Source organism: Schistocerca cancellata, chromosome 8 (assembly GCF_023864275.1).
Source record: "Schistocerca cancellata isolate TAMUIC-IGC-003103 chromosome 8, iqSchCanc2.1, whole genome shotgun sequence".
NCBI classification, from domain to species: domain Eukaryota; kingdom Metazoa; phylum Arthropoda; class Insecta; order Orthoptera; family Acrididae; genus Schistocerca; species Schistocerca cancellata.
Window position 1 is genome coordinate 7,777,815 of NC_064633.1, and position 21,435 is coordinate 7,799,249.

Genomic DNA, 21,435 nt, shown 5'->3' on the forward strand with positions numbered 1-21,435 from the left:
CTTTGCCCTTCTGTCATGGGTGCTATCTGTAAAACAATATGATTTGTTGCTACGGTGCAGGCAGATGAGAAACGAAAAAAAAGGATACACTACTATCCAAATGTATCATAACACAATCTTAATGTGAAAAGCACTAAATATGTGCGTGTTCGTGTTTTTTTAGAGCTTATGGGTACTCAGTGGCGATAGTATCAGCGCCCTTACACACATTAAAAGAAACGAATGTGGATAAAATTACGAAAATTTATCACACAGTGAGGTGAAACCTAGAAAATGACACTCATGCACTCCCACCTCGCTTGTAGTAACCATATAATCACTATCTGTCACGTCTTAAAACAGAGAAAGGGTGAAAGGTGCTGTACCTGGGATTAAAAAATAAAATAGAGGAGCTAAAAAAGAGCCAAAGGGAACATTGACCGGCTGATCACCTGAACCAGTCACCCCGTTAACACGTTAAAAATATCTCCCTAAAATTTTCGGAAACATGTGGGACGAATCACGTATCCTTAAAACTCACATTTGTTTGAACTTTACTTAAAAGAGAGGGCAGATCTGTTATCAAATCTGCTGCCGCCCTCTGATCAGAAAATAAAACAATCTAATAAAATGTGGTGCATAGTGGTATCTACGCCAGAAGCACCACACATTGCTTTTCGTCAACAGTAGTTGTCGATACCAGAATTATTTTTCGATTTTGGACAGGTTAATACTATCTCAGTTACTTTTCTCAAAATTTTCATATAATTTTATACACAGTATGCTCTATGTCAAGCTAAAATTTATGAAAAGTAATTACTTTATCAAATATTGTAGTTTGGATGTTATAATCAGTAAGTAATAGTTCTGAATGTACAGCTAAAATTATTTTTTGGAAAAATTTGAAATTACGAATTATTTGCACACTTAAAATTTCTATTATTAATTATGCAATCGGTACTGTTTACTATGTTTACTTCTGGATTCATTTATGAAAGAATAATCGAAATTAATAATGTAAGGACAACTAGAAGAAATTAATTTGTTAAGAAAATCTGTAAACCGTTTGGAATAGTTATTTCCGCAGAGTGTGGGAGTCTTAAGCTTGCCTCTGATGTGATCGGACGGATTTTTGTATAATAGGTGCAAACCACGTAATTTCGGTTTTGTTGACGTTAAAAAAAATCAAGAAAAACACTGATTTACTAAAATGTGAGAAAAATCAGTGGAAAATATATTTACGTAAAAAATTCTGCAACAACCATCTTCCAATTATTTAGTTCAAACCAACCGTGAGGACCTGATGTTACATATTCAGCTTCAAGAATCAGACCCCTAGACAAGAAGCGGAGCCGTCTCAACATGACAAGCTACGTGAATTTTAAAGTTTATTGTAATCTTCGCTCCTCTCAAATCTTCATAAAAGACTTTGCTTATTAATTACTTGGACTGGGCATTGTTTAATGTAGACAATAGGTGGAAGAAGGAGAGTGGGGGAGATTACAGAGTCCTCTCGCCAGAGCAAGAAGCCATGCGTCATAGACCTGTGGCATATCCGAAAACGTCCGCGCCCCCCCCCCCCCCCCCCCCGGCAGCTGAGTGGTCGGCGCGACAGAATGTCAATCCTTAGGGCCCGGGTTCGATTCCCGGCTGGGTCGGAGATTTTCTCCGCTCAGGGATTGGGTGTTGTGATGTCCTAATCATCATTATTTCATCTCCATCGACGTGCAAGTCGCCGAAGTGGCGTCAAATCGAAAGACTTTCACCCGACGAACCGTCTACCCGACGGGAGGCCCTAGTCACACGACATTATTGTTATGCGAAAACAAGTAAGGAGGACCCTGTTTCATCGACGTGGCTGGAAGGAAATGCCATGGCCACGTCTTCTCTGTCACTTCCACCCACTCATTCTTCCCTTGACACAAGACAATCTCACAAGTGAGGCGATAATATGCGAGGTGATTGCACATTGAACTATCTGGGAATTGCGGTATATCTCCTTGGCTGCTACATTTGCCCTTTCATTCCCTGCAATGCCCATGTGCTTGGTATCCAGCAGAAAGACACCACGTTTCCCAGCCATTGTAGTTGGACGAGGGTATCCTGGACTATATCTGCTGGGTACAAGCGTTGTGGAAAGTAAGGGCACTCAGAATCTAAACAGACGAGGAACTTAGTACTCTAATCCCATCTCATCTGCTCCGGAGCCTGCAAGATCGAATATAATTCTGCATTAAAGACAGTTAAGTCTTGAGGCAGTCTAACCTTGAGGACATGATCAGGGAAAAATCAGTAAAGCCAGCTGTAAAGGTGTGGTGCCCAGTTAAAAATGTCCTTAAACAATGTATTAAAAACATATGCAGGAGTTCAACCCCTCCGGTACTGCACTAAATCTAAAATAACACTCTGGCTCTGCAGTTACTATGATGGCAGACAGTTGAAACCCTGGATTTGGGGTTGTACCTACTCCACTCCCAGCGACTCCAGCACATGCTGCATGCGGATCCCAAGTGTCATTGCTGTTTGTGGAGGATTGGACAAAAGTCATTGCAGCGGTGGTTGGACAATAGTATTGTATGCGGGTGAAGTCAGAGCTGTGAGGAACTTTCATGCCTGACGCACCAAGGAGCTGCCGCCGGTTGTTGACTGGTGGCTCCCCAGCACCAGCAAGGAGACTGGGTTTGGGGCTTGTCCTGTGAGCACCTGTGTCCAGCTTAGTTCCCTCGTGGTGGGTAGTGTCAATAACCTTAAGGTAAGAAGGCTTCACTGATTTGTACACTGCACATCCACAGTCTATTCGTGATCACACCCAAAAGCTACATAAAATTTGAGCAGATGCACCCGCTCTGCCCTCCCAAGACCTGTGGCTAAGGCACTTTATCATTTCAGGTTCTCAAGTGTGGTAACCATGATAGTTTGAAGTCAAAAATGACGCCTACAAACCTGAGTCTTTAAAACGCAGAATGGTGTCCCTTATATGCAACTGAGCTAGAAGAATACGCCAAAACAGTGATATTTATGCAGGAAATCCTGCTGAATAGCCACGTCGCCTGGGTCAGGTTGTTGATAGTGGACCAATACCCACGGAATCCACTCCGAGTGTAACTAAGGAGTTGCGCTGTCTCTAAGAACTGGACCAGGCAACAGTTAACCATTCACGCCAGGGTCTTTCCTACACAGCTAGTTAAGCCGATGCTCCAGTAACTACTGAGACATGTGGGGCCCTTTCATGATTTGAGGAGAGGTACCAGTACTGCCTCTCTCCAAGAGCTGGGATAGTTTCCTCTTTGTCATACCAAGCATACATTCAAGGAGGATTTTCTTTGATGCTAACGGCAAATGTCTTAGCATTTGGTTGTGACCAGGTGCAGTATCGTGAGTCTCAGACAGTGCCAATTCCAGGTCCCACAGGGAGAAAGGACAGTAGTAAGACACAGAATTATTGGATCTGAAGTCCAACTTGACCCCCTCTGCAGTCACGCAGTAGTGGCGAAATGGTGTATCCTGGCTGGCATTGGCAGTAGTCGCTGCAAAATGCTCTGCAGTCATCTGAGAAATCCTCCAGATGGCTTCCTGTACTTTTGTAGAACAAGTGGAGTGGCTGTCAGACTCGAGGAACGCTTGCCATGGACTCTTCTTGCTCTCCTTAATTACGCATAGAGCCTTGGCTCTCGTTACTCTAAATGTCTGCTGTTGGGCAGCATTTAAATCAGCAAAGAGCAGCACGCCCGGGATTGCTGGGCGACATTCACCAGTCCATCAAGGAACTTGTTGTCTCCTAAAGTGGCATGAAGACTTCAGGATGGGCAAGTCAGTGGCATGACAGATCACTTATAGGATTTGTTTCACCCATTCCTCGATGCCATTGTGGTGTCCAAGCATATCCAGATGGCTGATCAGTGTCCATTTAGCCCTGCTGATCAATTTCGGTGGCTTCTCTTCAAGGAATTCCTCATTCAGTAGGCCGACCCACAGTGGAAAATGGTCACTGGAATGATAGTTGAGTTTGCAATGGTGGGAGAGCAGAAAGAGGTAAATGGCTGAGAATGATACAGCAGCAGCTGAGAAATGAGTGGGACACACTGTATTGAGGACGCACAGCTCCTGAGACATCAGGAGGTTCTTCAAGACTCGACACCTTGTGCTGTGTCACAAAGCACGGATTACGTTTGACCTTACTAGTGCTGAGCATCCTACATGATAACTTAATAACACCTGGTGGTTACTGTAAATATACGTGTACGATGTATTAAGAAAAAGAAATATGTTGTAGGTGAGCGCGCGCGACTCAGCGATGCAACAGCTCGCCTTCGCTGGGTCCAGAGACGCTGCCTGAGTGACGCGAAGTGGCCGGCCGCTGTCGTAGGGAACAGACAGCAGCAACGAATAATTAATCAACTGCCAAAAGTGGCGTTCTAAATGGTTCCTATGGTGTGACAGAGATTCGCATGTAGACCTCTCACCGACTACGTGGATACATCAGTGTGCGTCTAGGTCCGATAGTAGGGCGACCTACTGAGTGGAGTAGTGAGGCACCGCAGCTGGCGGTTAAGGCTTGGGAGAGGGAAAGGAGTCTAGATTGGTAGTACCAGTACTTTAATTTGGGTACAGTTCACGGAGGCAGCATGGCTATTTAGTCTGTTAGGCCCCTGCTCATATAAATGGCTGTGACGGTTGTTTCCTCCCAACGGTGAATGACGAAATATACAGAGATTCTGTGGGATTTTCTGAATAGTCGCTGGTGATACACTGGTTTTGGCGAATTTAGGTGCACGGGCTATCAATTGAATGTCGTTTTGTGGACAGTTTCGGTCGTAAAGTTTGCTGTGGTAAATCCAGCGTGAGCCTGGTTGGAGAGAGAAGTAGATTACAGGTGCTGAGGTTTTAGGAATAGGTGGAACCGATATCCTGTCCGTGTTGTACAATTAGTGGTCGCTGCTCGGCCAGAGGTAATTTGGTTCTCAGCCGTTTTGTTGAAGAGTGTGTGTGTGTGTGTGTGTGTGTGTGTGTGTGTGTGTGTGTGTGTGTGTGTGTGTCTCGAGAAGGGAAAGTACGTAGTTGTTTAAATACCACTATCTTACAGCGGACTGAGAACTGGCTCCAATAAATACGAACTGCTTCACTATATTGTGATAGAGTGCACCAGTGTTCCACTGTGTTTGCTTAAAAATTTATTATAAGACCTTAACTCTTACGTACAGCTTCTTGTTTGAAGAACCAAGAGCTAATAAGTATACCTGTCACTCTCGCACCGGAGATTTCTCTGAATGGGTTGGGTTGTCTGGGGAAGGAGACCAGACAGCGAGGTCATCGGTCTCATCGGATTACGGAAGGATGGGGAAGGAAGTCGGCCGTGCCCTTTCAAAGGAACCATCCCGGCATTTGCCTGGAGCGATTTAGGGAAATCACGGAAAACCTAAATCAGGATGGCCGGACGCGGGATTGAACCGTCGTCCTTCCGAATGAGAGTGTAGTGTCTAACCACTGCGCCACCTCGCTCGGTTTCTCTGAATGTGTAGAGCGTGCCCTGCGTGGTTGGTGCTGATATTGCAACTTATGCTCGTTTAAGTGAATGTTACAATGTAGATGGTAAATAGTTTCGTGATTAGACGTGAGGGAAGCGATTTCTAGCATTCCCCAAGATACTGTTATACGCCCCCTGTAGTTCCGTACTGTATAAACGATTTATGAGAATCTGAGCAGCTGACTTAGGTTGCTTGCAGATTGTGCTGTAATTTATCATCTAGTAAAGCAAAAGATCAAAACCAACTGCAAAACTATTTAAATAAGATATTTGCAGGGTGTAAAAATTGACAGTTGATCCTAAATAATGAAAAGTGTGAGGTCATCCTTATGAATGCTAAAAGGAATCCTTTAGACTTCGGTTACACGATGAATCAGTGAAATACAAAGGCCGTAAATTCAAGTAAATACTTAGGAATTACGATTACGAACAACTTGAATCGGAAAGAACATTAGGAAATGTTGTGGAGAAGGCAAACCAGAGACTGCATTTTATTGGCAGAACACTTAGAAGATGTAACAGATCTGCTAAAGAGACTGCCTACACCGCGCTTGTCCATCCTCTTTTAGGAGTACTGTTGCACAGTGTGGTATCTTTACCTGATAGTATTTGCGAAATACATCGAGAAAGTTCGAAGAAGGGCAGCACGTTTTGTACTAGCAAGAAATGGGGGAAGAGTGTGTCACGGACCTAATACAGGATTTGGTGAGGATATCATTAAAAGACGTTTCACGTTGTGGCAGTATCTTTTCACGAAATTCCAATCACCAACTTTCTCTTCCGAACGTGAAAATATTTTATTGACCAGACCTACATTAGGGAGAAACGACCATCATAATAAAATCAGGGAAATCAGAGGTCGCACAGAAAGATAATGGAGTTCGTTCTTTCTGCGCACTGTTCCAGAGTGGAATAATAGAGAATTATTTTGAAAGTGGTTCTATGAAACTTCTGCCAGGCAATGAACTGTGATTTGCATTAAGTTTTGTCTCGCGTAGTTCGCTAGTGCTGAACCGCACCAAACGGTGCGGGAGACGCTGTTGGCACTTCGACAGTCAGGCGTGATGTCGAAATGACGTGTACATGCTGTATCGAAATCTAAAGAGGCCGTGTATCGACTTCAGTGGTCGTTACAGACACTGTGATAGTGATGAGCGAAACTGCGATTTTCCGATATCAGTGATTTCTGTGAATGCTACTTTTCAGTATCTGTTATTCTTAACTGTGCTTTGTCTCAGTTAAGAGTCGCAGTTAAGGAACATAGGTCGTGTATCCCTCCGCCACTGCTATTTCTGCGATTTCTGCTACTTCCGCGATTTCTGTGACTTCTGCTACTTCTGCGATTTCTCTGATACCTGCGACTTACCACCGTATGAAAAAGTTACATCTGTCAACACAGATAATTGCATCTCAACAAACATGTCATTGGAAAGTATGTTTTACGTTTTTTTCTTCCGTTGGCTTTAATTTTGTATTAAAGAAACAACTGTGAAAATATTAATAGTGTAATTAATATGTAAGTAGCCGTACAGTACCGTAATAGTTCGTATTTAGAAAATGAATTCTAACATATTGTTATGTTCACAGGTACCTGAACTACATTTCAGTCACTCAGTAAAGTGATAACTCAAAATATCATTGTCAACAGATCTGAAGAAATTGCCACTGCGTCTTTAGACCGTTTTCGTCAGACGAGAGGTTAGTTTCTAAGCGTTTCGATGGACTTAATTACTTCAGTGAGATCGTTCTTGCAAATGTGATATTCATTATAGCAAATATTAGCAATCTACTCTCAATTATATTGCTAGTAATTAATGACAGCAAAAACTGTTTAATAATCCTTGTGTTTTTGCAGACAGTTCTGACTCTGATTACTGGTTGTTGTACGTATCTATCCACATCAAGGCTGTTTTAGAGAGAGACTCGTGAAGATCCAAGGCAGCTCTTAGAGGATTTGCAGTGTAAAAGTGAAATAAGTGTGTGAATGATTAAACTGTGTTTTATTGAAGTTGTTGTGAGATTTTAAAGGAATAATAAATGTCAAATACAGTGAGTGAATAATAATCTCATTTTCCACATGTTTAAGCCGTCCTATACCCATAATTTTCCGCCACTTACTTATTGGTTAACACTTGTTGGAGAGTGACATGCCGCCCCCACCCCCCTTTTCTCCACAGTCTTGGTGTGACACTGACCTGTAACATGTCCCGAAGTCTACAATATGCATTTTGAGGCTGTTGATGTGAAAGTGGGAAGTACAAATCTTCCAGTTAAATCAGGAATAGCTTAGGTGCATTACTTGAAAGTAACACAGGAAAAGCTTACTCATATAGGTGGTAGTAGTGTCTGCAAAAAGTTCTTGTGTGTGAAGTTGCCATGTAGAACACCAGGTGTAAAACTTTTCTCCCGAGTCTTGAACTGTGTCGGAACAAAAGTGAGGCATTCATATGACTGTTTTCATTTCTCTACACTTATACAGATGTCTGAGTTCTGTTGTGTTAAGATTGCAAAGTCCTGTAGGCATGTGGAGTATTAACCAAAACTGTCATATTGGAAGCAGAATCAAACACATTTGTTATGTTACTTCATATTTTCAGGAGAAAAAGGCAATGTTGCTTCTTATTAATATAATACATTCAGAGTCACAGCAGTATTTGACCAACCATAACTGATGCTGAATGTGCATGTCGTCATATAATATGAAGGGCTTATTTCAATAGTGGTACAAGTCCATTACCTCCACTTTTCTGTCTATAACGCTTCTGAAATTAGTGATCCAAACAAACAAATAAAGGTTCATCTCTAGCAAGAAGCCATATGCTTGAATATTTCTGGTATCTCAAATGCAGATTTGTCAGCGCTCATTTAACTTTACGACTCTGTATCTCAAAATGAACAAAAGTGGACTTGTACCACTATTGAAATAAGCCCTTGATGTGCACACACAGCACATCGATCTCGTGAGGCACAAGGCTCTCATAACGAAGTACGTACGTCAGTCAACAGATGACACTAGGAAAAGTATGTTAACTGCGCTTTTTAGTTGCTACTTGCGACTCTTAGTTGCGATTTGTCACAGAAATCGCAGTTTGACTCGGTACCGAATAGCGTAGTATGAACTTTGCTCAACAGATGGCAGTGCTAACCGCGCTTTCTAGTTGCTACTTGCGACTCGTAGTTGCGACTTGTCACGGAAATCGCAGTTAGACTCGATACCGTATCGCAGAGATGGACGTAGTACGAACTTTGGCCAACAGATGCCACTGTTAACCGCGCTTTTTAGTTGCTACTTGCGACTCTTAGTTGCGACTTGTCACTGACATCGCAGAAAGCAGTGCTAAATTCGACCAATCGATGGCTCACGTCTTTGAATATGAAATACTACTTGCGACTGCTAACTGTGACTGAAATCGCAGTTAGATTCTGTAAAGTTGGTACTGTGATATCTGTGACTTCTCAGTCACTGCGATTTCCTGCCCACCACTACTTTGCGAGTTAGCGTCAATCTGCCGTTCGTCTTTTAGCGGGCTGGTTAGCTTGCATACGATATATTCATATTTTAGGATGAGCTCAACTTTTGAGAGTTTGTTGAAAGAAACTCTCAAAGATTTCAGCATAAATGATCGCGGCCAATATCGTGGTCAGTGCGACACCAAAGAAGAGACTGAGGCACTTCTGGCTCGTCTGAAGATGATTGGATTTTCCTACTCTGTAAGGAGCAGCAGACATTCAGATGCAGATAAAAGTGAATAAGTGGCTTGGTGTTTAATTTTATTTCCTCAGCAAACCAGTAGCGTAACAACTGTTTTCGCAAAACTTTACAGTGTACGCCGGTTCTCGTACCTTGTGGTCTTGAAAGTTTGTGTTTTCAATACGGGAACAAAGGCTACTTGCTATACCCAGAAGAGCAAACAGAATTTTACGTGGTTAATCTATTTGTCTTCAGCAATAATAAAGTAATTAATCGTAGTTTTGTCTCATTTTCAGAGCTCTTCGTTAGAAACATTTCATTTCTACTGTTGCAGGTTCTCAAATATTCTTCTTTAGTCTCATGAAAGGGAGTGTGAAAATCAGATTTTGTGGATCTCTGTTCTCAGTGGAAGGTATAAGCCACCGAGAGTGCATACTCGGCCCAAAGTACCGAGAGAGCACTACGAATGTTATTGCAGATCACGTTGTTTTGTAACATCAAATTGTGTAGTGTAGTCATCGATATGCAATATTAATTGGTAGAATATAGCAGAGACCAAGGAAAGTATTCACATCATTTATTATATCATGGTATTTGGTTACGAAAGTTAAATGTTTGCATTGATTCTTAAAATTGGTTTGTGTATGCAGTCATGACAGTAACAGTTAATTACGCAAACTTCGGTTTTTAATATCATAGATATCTTAAAATTTTAAATAGTTTAAAACCCAGAGTTTTCTTAAGGTAATTGTTATAGACCCAATGTAGAATTTTTCATTGCTCATTCTACTACTATATATTAAGCTATGCATCACTCAATATGGTCTTAATTGTGCTGGGTTCATTAACAGCATACCACTTCATGTAATACTCTTAAGTATACCTACTCTTCTGTGATAGATACAAAATTATTTGTTTTCTCTGATCTCATTTCGAAGTTAGACAAAATGATTTCTTCAGGTAATACACAATTCACACTGTAGCTTTGTTTTTCCTGTTAAGGTCTAACTGATGGTTAAATCTGGTCTCTGGTCCATGTATAGACTTGGTTAGTTCTTGTTCATTGATTTTCTACATGAAGTACCATATGTGCTTATGATACATTCTTCCATCAAACACTACTTTTAAGCCTGCTGAGATCTTCCACAAAGGAAACAACAGAAACTTTGAATTAAGACTGTGTGTTTGTTTAGGTTGTGTTTTCAGCCTGATGTTGCAGATTCATGGATGCTGCTGAAAGTTCTTTTGGTTAATTTATTGTTGAAAATATTTGTTATTCAGTCAGTGTTGGTTTTTTTTAGGTGTGGAGCATGTTTGTTGTTTGTTTAGAATGTCCTTGCCGAAAAACCCCTATTTTACATGGTTGTTCTGTTAGTAGTTGTTGTCATTGATCATGTCGTGCTATTTGTAGTCTGTTTGCTATTGCATCATGGTCGCTATCTTAAATACAAGCGAAATATCAGGAGTTTTTAAGTCTATGGTGGTTGGAATTGCAATCTTCTTTAATGCTAAAATTTTATGAAAGACTAGAGTATAGGTCTGTGCATAGTTTGTATGCCAGAGACAGTTAACTACATTTGAGCAATACTTTTTTGTTGAGGTGATTCCTTTCTATACACCCTATAGATTAGTGAAGTTTGTGTGTGATATATCCCTGATCAGTCATTTTCAAGTGCTGAGATAGTTTTGTAAGGAAGATTTATCATTTTTGTTTTGGGTTAAAGGTTTTGTCCACACTGTGAGGAGAAGGAAATATTTGATCTCAATTGTAATTAATCGGCAAATAATTTTACGTAAGTGTTGTGTGTGTTAGTTTAAGGCTGAGCATGAATCCATAAAGGATGTATTTTTAATATCTTACTAAACATGTTTCATCTACCTATGTCAGTCTATCTTATGGAAACTTTTTTTAGTTAAGGAGGGACCGGTTGGTAGGACATGTTCTGAGGCATCAAGGGATCAAAAAATTTAGCATTGGAGGGCAGCGTGGTGGGTAAAAATCGTAGAGGGAGACCAAGAGATGAATACACTAAGCAGATTCAGAAGGATGTAGGTTGCAGTAAGTACTGGGAGATGAAGCTTGCACAGGATAGAGTAGCATGGAGAGCTGCATCAAATCAGTCTCAGGACTGAAGACAACATCATCTTCTAGCATTTCTAATACGAAATACAGCCATCTGTATTGGAGTAATGCTTTTTTGAAACACACACTGGTAATTCAATCTCAGGCCCAATCAGAGGAAAAGGCAATTACTTTTGCACATAACCTGGTATATGACAGCAAATTTTGTTTAAAATTTATTTAATTTCCAGAAAACTTAGTCTGTTAAATTGTAAAGTTTTAAGTGTTTTGTATGTATTTTTTAGGCTGGTGAACCAAGGGTGCTCAGAGTGGACAGTGTTGTGAATGCTGGCCGTTTTCAGAGAGAGTTAAGAAAATTAAACATAGTGAGTATCTGGTCTGAATCATTCCTGAAGAACATTAGCCATCATATTTCCATGTTGTTTAACTGTTTCTAACTAGCTTAATTAGAACTTTTGTATTGTATTACAGGTATTTTTAGCCTGAAGAAAAAATTGGAGTAAATGAAGAATCCAAAGACATTTCAAGACTCTGAGATTGCTTCATGGATGAATTGGTGCTGAAGCAACTGGACATATAGATAAAATGGTGTCTTTATTATAAGAAATAAACTACAGCAATGTAAGTTCTTGGAAAACAGACCACAATCCCCTCCCGGGAGGCTGGAGAAGTGTTATCACTGTTGAAAAGTACGTTTCTGTATTTTGGTAGCAGACAATTGTTAATTGAAGTCAGTGTAGCCTTCATCAATTCATCACTCTGCAAGATTGGAAGGTTATAAAAAATTTGCTTAACTTCATTACAACAGGAAGTCAGATTTATTAAATTCTCATATATCTCATGCCAGTTGATGCAATGCTGAATTAGAGCTTGATGTTTCAGGAATAATGTGCTGTTCACTGTTTAACAATTGCCCTGTTAGCTACGTGTTGTTTAATCTGTTCACTTCTTGTCACACACCCAAGTGTTTCAGACAAGTAAATTAATAGGCTAGTCCTATAGCTTAAAGTTAGTTTGTCAAACCCACATTAAAAGAACTGAAAGATAGCACAGAAGTGCTTGTAACGATACTTTGTAAATGTCCAGATTTCCAAATCAGAATTGCAAAGTTTATTATATAAATGACAACTATTCAATTACTGTGCGTTTCACACATAATAACCCCTCATCTACCATGATTTACATTCTGTACTACATTAAATTTCTACCGTCTTGCTTCGTTACTTCTTCCTGTGCTGCAAGGATACAGGGATTTTGTAGTTATAGGGTTTAACTGGGGAATTTAAATTACAAAATTTCTGGATAGGGCTAGAGATACTTATTAACTACAGTCGACCTGTCAAATGTTGACTCTGAGAAAGTGAAGGTGCCTTTGTTGTATTTATGCTGGCAAATCACCTTTGTCCCCAAATTATTTAACCTACCTGTGAGGCACTAGCACATTCATTTTTAAAGTAAGTGGCAGAGAGATTTCTATTAAACATCTCATTACATCTCAACTTTCTTACATTATCTCTAAAACATCAAAAATTGCACTGTATAATGTACAGCTTTCTATTAAAGAAAATTGATTTTTGTCATCAATCTTAGCATCTTCATCTCATTACTATTTTGGGACCCAAAGATGGTCAGATTCTAATAGAAAGTAAGTTGTACAGCTATGTGTTATACGATACCATTTTTAACCTTCATCAAACTTCTCCAGTACTGATCACTTGTATTTGTATTTCTGAACAGTTCAGAGGATACTGATGGTGCAGTCTGTCCTCGCGGATCCAGAATTGTATCTGTGTCAGCTGCTATTGTTAAATTGGCATATTTTTAACCATATCTGGCCCCTTCAGTGTGAAATGGACAAAGATAGACAGGGAAACATTTAAATTGCTTTTATTTTGGACTGAGTAACCCAGTATGTAGGCTTGATGTCTGTTCCAGTCCTTGAAAATCTTTAATGTTTCAGAAGTTAAGCTCATGTTTGCCACCTGAACAAAAATAAATCATGGTTTTAAAAATAATGGAATGTTATATTTGATGGTTTCATATGTGCCATAGCAAAAGAAGTGGCTTTATTTCTTTGAAAAATGTCTGAAATAGATGTTACTTGTGGATTCATGTTTCCTCTCGTTGACTATTCTGCAGAGAATCATGATCAGTTTTGAGTCTTTCTTATCTTACAAACTGATTCATGTACATGATTAAAAATGGTTTTGTCTGAGGGATAAAACATAGTTTTCATAAAGATCTAGTCTGATTTTCCCAGTGAAGTTGGAGGATACAGCCAGATGTGTAGCTGTCAGGAATTCGCTTTGTACGAACAAACACACAAGTTGTGTAGAACAGAATAGGCTGAAAAACGAATTCTGATCAATATTCAGATTACTGCAAAGCCTGATGGGTTATAAAGTCAGTCTTAATATAGGACTGATGAGCGCCTCACTGTGATTATGTAATCCTGGCTTGGACTCCGAAGATGGAGATGGCATTGTCGATTGCTTAATTTTTAGCAATGAAGGCACTTTTCACACTAATGGGAAAGTGAACAGGCATAATTGTCGAATCTGGGGTATAAAGCATCCACATGAATGTATTGAATTTGAGCACAATTCCCTAAAGGTAAATGTTTTTGTGCCTTGTCATGTCTATAGCTGTAGGGGCCATTCATCTTCAGCAAGAGCACTGTCACTGGATATTACTACTTGGGCATGTTGCAGCAATGGCTGATGCCTCAAATGCAGTCAGACTCTCCATTCATCTTTCAGCAGAATGGGGCTCCACCCCATTTTCATCATGAAGTTCATGGGTACTTGAACACAGGAGCTGCTGCGTAGATGGATCAGCCGTGCTACAGAAGCAGACAGCTGTTTCATGAAATGGCCTCCCCAATCACCAGATCTCACTCTGTGTTACTTTTTTCTGTGGGGTCACAAAGCTGTGGTGTATGTAATGCTTCTGCCACATGATGTAGGAGAGCTCCGGGAGAGAATACAGGAAGAGACTGCCACAGCTGACGATGCCATGCTGGGATGCATATGGCAAGAATTCTATTGCCGTATTGACATCTGTCGGCTCACTCATGGTTCACATACCGAATGTTTGTAAAAACTTTCAAAGTTTCTCTTCAAAATGCAGTACTTATGACAGCTGTACAATGTTTAATTCCTGTGCAATAAATAATTGCAAGTGTTCCCGGACTTTATGTACACCTTGTACTTCATCTCTTCAGGACTCCCCCACAGATCAGTTGTGACCATTCTTGCATTCAATATCCCATTTAGTACATGTCCCACACAGTTCAGCAATATTCTAGGATGGGTGGCACAAGTGATTTGTAACCAATCTCCCCTGTTGACTGACTGCATTTCTCCAATATTCCATCACTAAACCATGACTTGGCCTACATAAGTCACATTATAATGCAGTTAATTCCTCATTTAGTTTGTTTACACGATTAGTATGGCAGATTTGCTAATAATAGTTGACCAAGTAACTTGTTTCTCAAATACCAGTTTCAAGTGACTATATCAGCAATACTTGCAAATGGTTTTTTAATCAGTAAAATGTGTTTTGATGACTTTCTCATCTGAGTTTCCACACATTTGAAAATTAACATAGCACTTTCCTGAAGTGACTAAAAATGACAATGAATATTGGATTGAATTATGTACCTGTTGACAGTTAAGTAACATGTGATGAAGATTTTACAGTGTTTGGAAAAATATCTATGGTACGCAGTGTCCTGTGTCAGAGCTGTAGGCCTGTATTACGCATGATGTGATGGGGCAGACTAATGTGTCGTGCTTAATTACATAGTCATTAGTAATACCCTAAGATCGTACAATAGTGATGAATATTGAGACTACCTCCATAATGCAGAGGCTACAGATTGGTGGTGGTCCATGCATGTAACATATATTCCAAGTTACGGATATTTAAATTCACGATATTATACAGTTGTTAAAAGAACACCAGTCAATTTGGTTCAGATGCAACATTTCTATTCAAGATACATTCCATCGAATGTAGCTGTATAGTAGACGAAATGAGTTACGCAACTAATAAAGTAGCAACTTTAAAATGCTCCGTGCTTTGTAAAATAGTTACCAATAAAATTACAACACAGGCAATATGGGGGAGAGATTTAACTGCAGTTACGAGGTTTGTTACTAGGTGGCTTGCTGTTTTATTTATGCCTTAGAATAAATAATCCATCATATCAGCAGTGTGTGTTTTTAACAGAAGAGTGTGCATCTACATTTGCAGTTTTTGGGTATATACAAACCATGTTTCTGTGTGACTATTATTAACAATTGCATCGGAGACACATATCAAGAGTAAGTTGCCAACATTTACAATTGGTGAGGGGGGGGGGGGGGGGGGAGATTATCGAGAGCGTTAACACTTCACTGTGTGCTTCCCCATTTTATACATCTCAACTTAAACTTGTCAATTTTGTTTTTGGAATAAAGGTGTGTAAAATGTAAGAAAAAATATGATTATAAAATGTGCCACTTCATAAGTAGCAAAACTAGCACACAAGGAGGGCAAGTGAACTGTATCAGTTTGAAAAAGAACATAATACAAAATTAGGAATAGAAAACAGCATTTAAAATGATTTCAGAATGAAAATGTATTAATCCACATACATCCATTTATTTTCATTTACCTTCAACATAGGACTGAAATAATTAACAAAGCGCTTGTGCATGTTGCCCACTGTCATACACATCCTTATTAATAACCCCACTCTTAATAGCCCTGCATTTGAGTTCCTGTAAAACACACAATAATCCTGCTGACTGACCCCTTGTCAGTACTGATAAAGTCTGCAATGGACAGAAGGAAATCACAACGAAGTATTTGGGGTGTCATAATAGCTGATTTCTTGGTGGAAAGGTCATTTCTGAAAGAAAGAATTTCAGGAGACATTTGCATGACAATTGAAGAGAAATTTTTAAAAACAAGGCTTTCCAGTCAGTCACTCCACATTTATGATTAAGTGGATTCAAAAAACTGAAGTTTCCTGATAGCTGAACAGCAAGCACCTATGCTCTTGTAACACACTGGTGAACTATTACTTTATGATAACTATGAATGTGTTTATTTGGATAATACTAATAATTAAGGACAATTCTGTAGCCGATGATGTATTATGTTCCTTTTTAAAAAAAGAGAAAAAGGACCGACTTTCCAAATAATGTTTCTGTGTTAAACTTGAGTAAGCACAAAAAGTTCACATGTTTGAGAATAATGCTAGGCGAGAGAGAAACTTATTGCTGTACAGTTTCGAAGGGCCTATGGCTCCACTATTTTCACCATAAGTTATTCTGAGACAATATTTTCTTCGCTACGGATATAACATGGCTGATAAATGGAAAACTAGTGCTCTACAAAAATTTTGCTACATGAATAAGGTGTTAACACAAATGGCACCAATGACTGGTGTCGGTTTTCAATTTAATTTGATTAGATTTATTTTGACACTGTGTGCTAAATAAAACGAAGTACCGTACTACTTTCGAATACGGCTGCAGTTTCAGCACACAGCAGATGGAGACAGTTTGGTAGGACTCCCTTTTTTATGTAGCAAGTTTATATAAATAAGATGACAGTATATTATTCACGAAATGCATATTAAAAATAAACCGCATTCGGTATATTAGGAAACATAAAAACAGTGTCATCTGTCAGTCATATGCTGCAGTTTCTCACTTACGAGGTCTATAAAACAAGGTACACCGCAAAGTATGGCTTTCTTCGGAGCATGAATTCTAGATATAAATTCTAAATCTTCGTATTCTTAAAAGCAATTGGGGCGATGTCTTACTTTCTTCTTCTTTTTCATTCCGACATACACCTCTGCCGCTAATACCGTCTATAATATTCCTGTCATCTTATAAACCCGGCTGGAAGTCAATGGCGAAGTTATCCTGCGTTCATTCAATGCACAGTGACAGCATGCCTAGAACTGACAATTTACGTTCTACAAACACCATATAACATTAGCAACTACTTCCCCTCATGTCGTCGTCTGAAATGATGGCTACATTGGCTCGCTACCAGTTTACGGTTTACTACATAATCACATCTCGACAAAGTGTGGCTAACGACCACAGAAGTCGATACACGGCCCCTGCCGATATCGATGTAACACGTATACGTCATTTTGAGTCGACTGTCAGTGCAAACAGCGTCGTCCGTAAGGAGCGCTAGTGGCAGTTGTGTTAAAGATGGCTGCCTGAGCGTGCTTGTTAGCTGTGTGTTTTGGTTTGAAGAGTCGAAGTCTGCGACAACAGTTCAGCGTAAACATGGGAAATCGACAGGTCGTCCAAGGAGAAATTGACTTCCGGTAGGATGTGTGCAGGATAACCAACGGATGCCACATACATCATCTTCGGTAGGATGTGTGCAGGATAACCAACGGATGCCATATACATCATCTTTAGTTTACGGTAAAAAAAATTGTGTGTTTCCATGCAAAATAACACTACCGTATTTTGAAACGCCCTGTACTAACAGGTTTACTTATTTTCTATCCGTCTCTTTTTCACTTGACTGCCTGTTATATCATGGGATTCCTGGAACAAGCAGACAATCTTCATAGTCCCAATCTAGCAGCCGTACGGTGTATATCGTCCACTCTGTGACGAGAGCATGCACGGGAATGTGTTCACGAAGTTACTTGCTGTATACATGTTACTAGTGTAAGAATTAATGCTGACTACCAGCGTGTTCACGTTCACCCTCTATTTACATGATTACTCTGCAGCTCACAATTAAGTGCAGGGCAGAGAGTTCGTCAACCACCTTTACGCTACTTTTCTACCGTTTCACTCTGACAGTGCCAGAAAAAAAGAACTTAAATCTTTCCGAGCGAGCTGTGATTTATTATTATGATCATTTCTCCCTATGTAGGTGCCCCAGATAGCACAGTAAGCCGGTTTCAAACTTGTTTCCAGCTGTAAAGTTCAAGTATATAAGCTTGATCAAAGCTGGAATATTCAAGCCTGTTAGCTGGATTCTAGCTTGAAATAAACATCAAAGTTGGCAGAGTTCAAGCAATATTTCAAGCTTGACTTATCAAGCTTGGCTCCAGCTGTATCTACACACGTGGAATACAGCCTGGTATTTACAGCTTGTTTTAAGCTATATAAATATTAATCTGAATTTATTGAACCGAATTAATTACGTTACGTAATATTTAACATTTGTAACATTAACGTACCGAACTGTTTTCTAGTATAAAACAAACTTGTCAACGAACCACAACCATTAACGCGCGTCACAAAGGTAAAATGGCCGTAAACGTAACTTTACGTTACGTAATGTTTAACATTTGTAACATTAACGTACCGAACTGTTTTCTAGTATAAAACAAACTTGTCAACAAACCACAACCATTAACGCGCGTCACAAAGGTAAAATGGCCGTAAACATAGCAAGGCTCAGAAAAGTAAATAAAATAAGATGAAACAGAACTGGAAACAGCCACACTCAAACCAAACTCCGCGCCGTCATGACGTCACACACGACAACACCCTTACGTCACGGCTTATAAACTCTTGTGGCGCTTCCCGTGGACGGCTATGGAAGCTATGCTGCGCGCGCATCTGCTGTACAGCCTTCCAGGGAAATTACAGTTTATTTCAAGCTTGGGAAAATTATTTTAATTCAAGCTAAATTTTTACAGCTTGATGTAAACTGTGTAACAGGTTGATTTTTCAATCTTGAATTTTCAACTGAACCTAAACTCAATACCCACCTTGAAACAAGCTGTGTAACAGGTTGATTTTTCAATCTTGAATTTTCAACTGAACGTAAACTCAATATCCACCTTGAAATAAGCTTGAGTGCTAGCTAGGTGGGCGCCGACACAATATTTTCACATTCTGAGAAGAAAATCGGTGACAAATTTCATGAGAAGTTCCTGCCACGGCGAGAAATGCGTATTGTTTGAATGACTGCCAGCCCAATTCGTCTATTATGCCCGCACTCTGCCCAGTAACTTTTCCGTTGTCGTCCGTCAGTACTATCTGATGCGGATCCCACAGCGCACAGTAATCCTCCAGAAGAGGCAGGACAAGAGTAGTGTAGGGTGTCCAGTAGATGCTACATTTCTAAGTATCCTGCCACTGAACTGCTGTCTTTGATTTGCTTTCCCTATAACATTATTCACGTGATCGTTCCAATGACTTCGTACCTTACATGGCTTCTAAACCAGTTGCCACTTTTTGCACCATACAGACATCTTGTCATTCATTTTTAATTCGTTTTGGTCATCTGATGACATTACATGACGGTAAATGACAGCGTCATCTGCAAGTAGTCTAAGATGACTGCTCAGATTGTCTCCTAAATCGTTTACGTCGAACACAACAAAGGGCCTACAACACTTCCTAGGGAAACGCCAGATATTACTTTTGTTTTACTCTATGACTTTCTGGGATGCAGAACTTATTCATACGACAGGTGTGCAATGATACTAGCATCACGGTGTGCCGTACAGTCTACCAGTTCAAAATACATTAGAATTTATCGTTAATTTGCGTGCCAGTGAAAGTGCATCTCCCATAAGTAATACCCTCTACAACCAGTTGCAAAAATTAAGATCGCTTCTGTACTTACAAATGCAACTAAAGTGAAGATATCAAAATCTTCGACTTTATTGCAGGACTGGCCTCGTTAGTTTCCGCTTGACAGTTCGCGGGCAGAACCCTTGAGCGTCTTGCTAACGCAGCGTATTACGTCACGGGAGGAACTTTCCAGTTACAGCAGCGGTCGTCGTCGTCGCTAAAGGAAGGGGGGGGGGGGGACACGTACCTATTTAGGTCTCCAGTTTTCGTCTACCACTTTGAAAACGTTTTAACATTTTTTAAGTTCAGGTCACAAAAGACACGTGCATAGGTTAATAAGAAAAGAACACACTGTAAAACATCTAAAATAATTCTATAATCTTAGACCGATATTTGGAGCACGGCTTTTACACGTGAAGAATCAGTTTTAAATCAATCCTCCAGAAGTTTCGAAATTGTTTTAGAATGTTTCAGAATTTTATTATGATCATAAGAACACCTTCCGCATCAGTATCTGTTTCAGGGGGCAAAATTCGACGTTACGTACTTTATGTAGCTTTTACGAATGTTCTTGAATTGTTAACGAAGGTTCTTAGATTGTCCTGAGATGCTGACATTTTCGAATAATCTAGAACATTCTAGGAAGTTCTAGAGTTTCTCCTACTTTTATGAATTTTTTCCAATGTGTGTTCAATAAAGAGGTGAGTGAGTGGCGTAGCTATATCACATTGCTGAAAATATGATTTACACGTATTTTCGAACATTCGAGAGCTTTTTACAGCGAAAAACGTTTCACGATTTTTTAAATGCAGAACATCGAGCGAGTAATAAACTTATTGTGAAAAGTGAACTGCTATCAAACAAAAATCTGTTATTGCTCTTGCCTCCGGCGCGTGTACCTCGCCGTATGACTGCAACATTTGCACGGAGTTACACTTGCACGAAGCCTGGGGCTCTTGTCGGGCTATCCGGCTTTTCACAGGTGCAGGTGCATTAAGAAGGCTAGCAGCCCAGCACAGCTACTCGGCGAGCTGGTTCGCGCTCACACCACAGCAGTCAGCAACCATGTTTCGATTCAGGGTGCCTCATTAAACCGTTTTATGGCAAATTTTATTAAGACTGCATTAATGAGAACTGACAACTGGAGTCAATCTCTTTTAATGTTTGGACGATGCAAAGAACGAGAGCAACTAAGTGAAAAACAAGGTATTTCTTACAACTGTAGCACACCCTTACGACTTCCGTTTAAGGAGGAAATTTAAATTGACAAAATTACATACCGTTACCATTTTCTTTAAACGTTAAAGTAAAAACGCAGTTGATTTTTACTAAAGGAGCAATGCCTTGTACCACTTTTCGAGTAATCCTAATTCAAAGACAAGATCTTAAGTTTGAAGTCTGCTAGTGAGTTTCTGTGGTTGGATTTCGTTCTCTTCATTGCGTAAAAAAGCAGCATGTCCCCAAGTACGTGCAAACATCGACATAATCGTAGCTGCGGACTTGTAAAGTCGTGAAAATTTATATTGAAGAAACAGAAGTTTGCGAGACTAATTTTGCTATGAAACTAATCACGCAAACGTCACACCGT

The 21,435-nt window shown here is 39.9% G+C and overlaps 1 protein-coding gene across 2 annotated transcripts in view; it reads right to left on the reverse strand.

Annotated features, from left to right (window-relative positions):
- Nucleotides 1–21,435, reverse strand: part of LOC126094541 (protein roadkill-like) — a 74,599-nt gene that overhangs the window by 26,641 nt on the left and 26,523 nt on the right. The gene's annotated exons all lie outside the window — the stretch shown is intronic.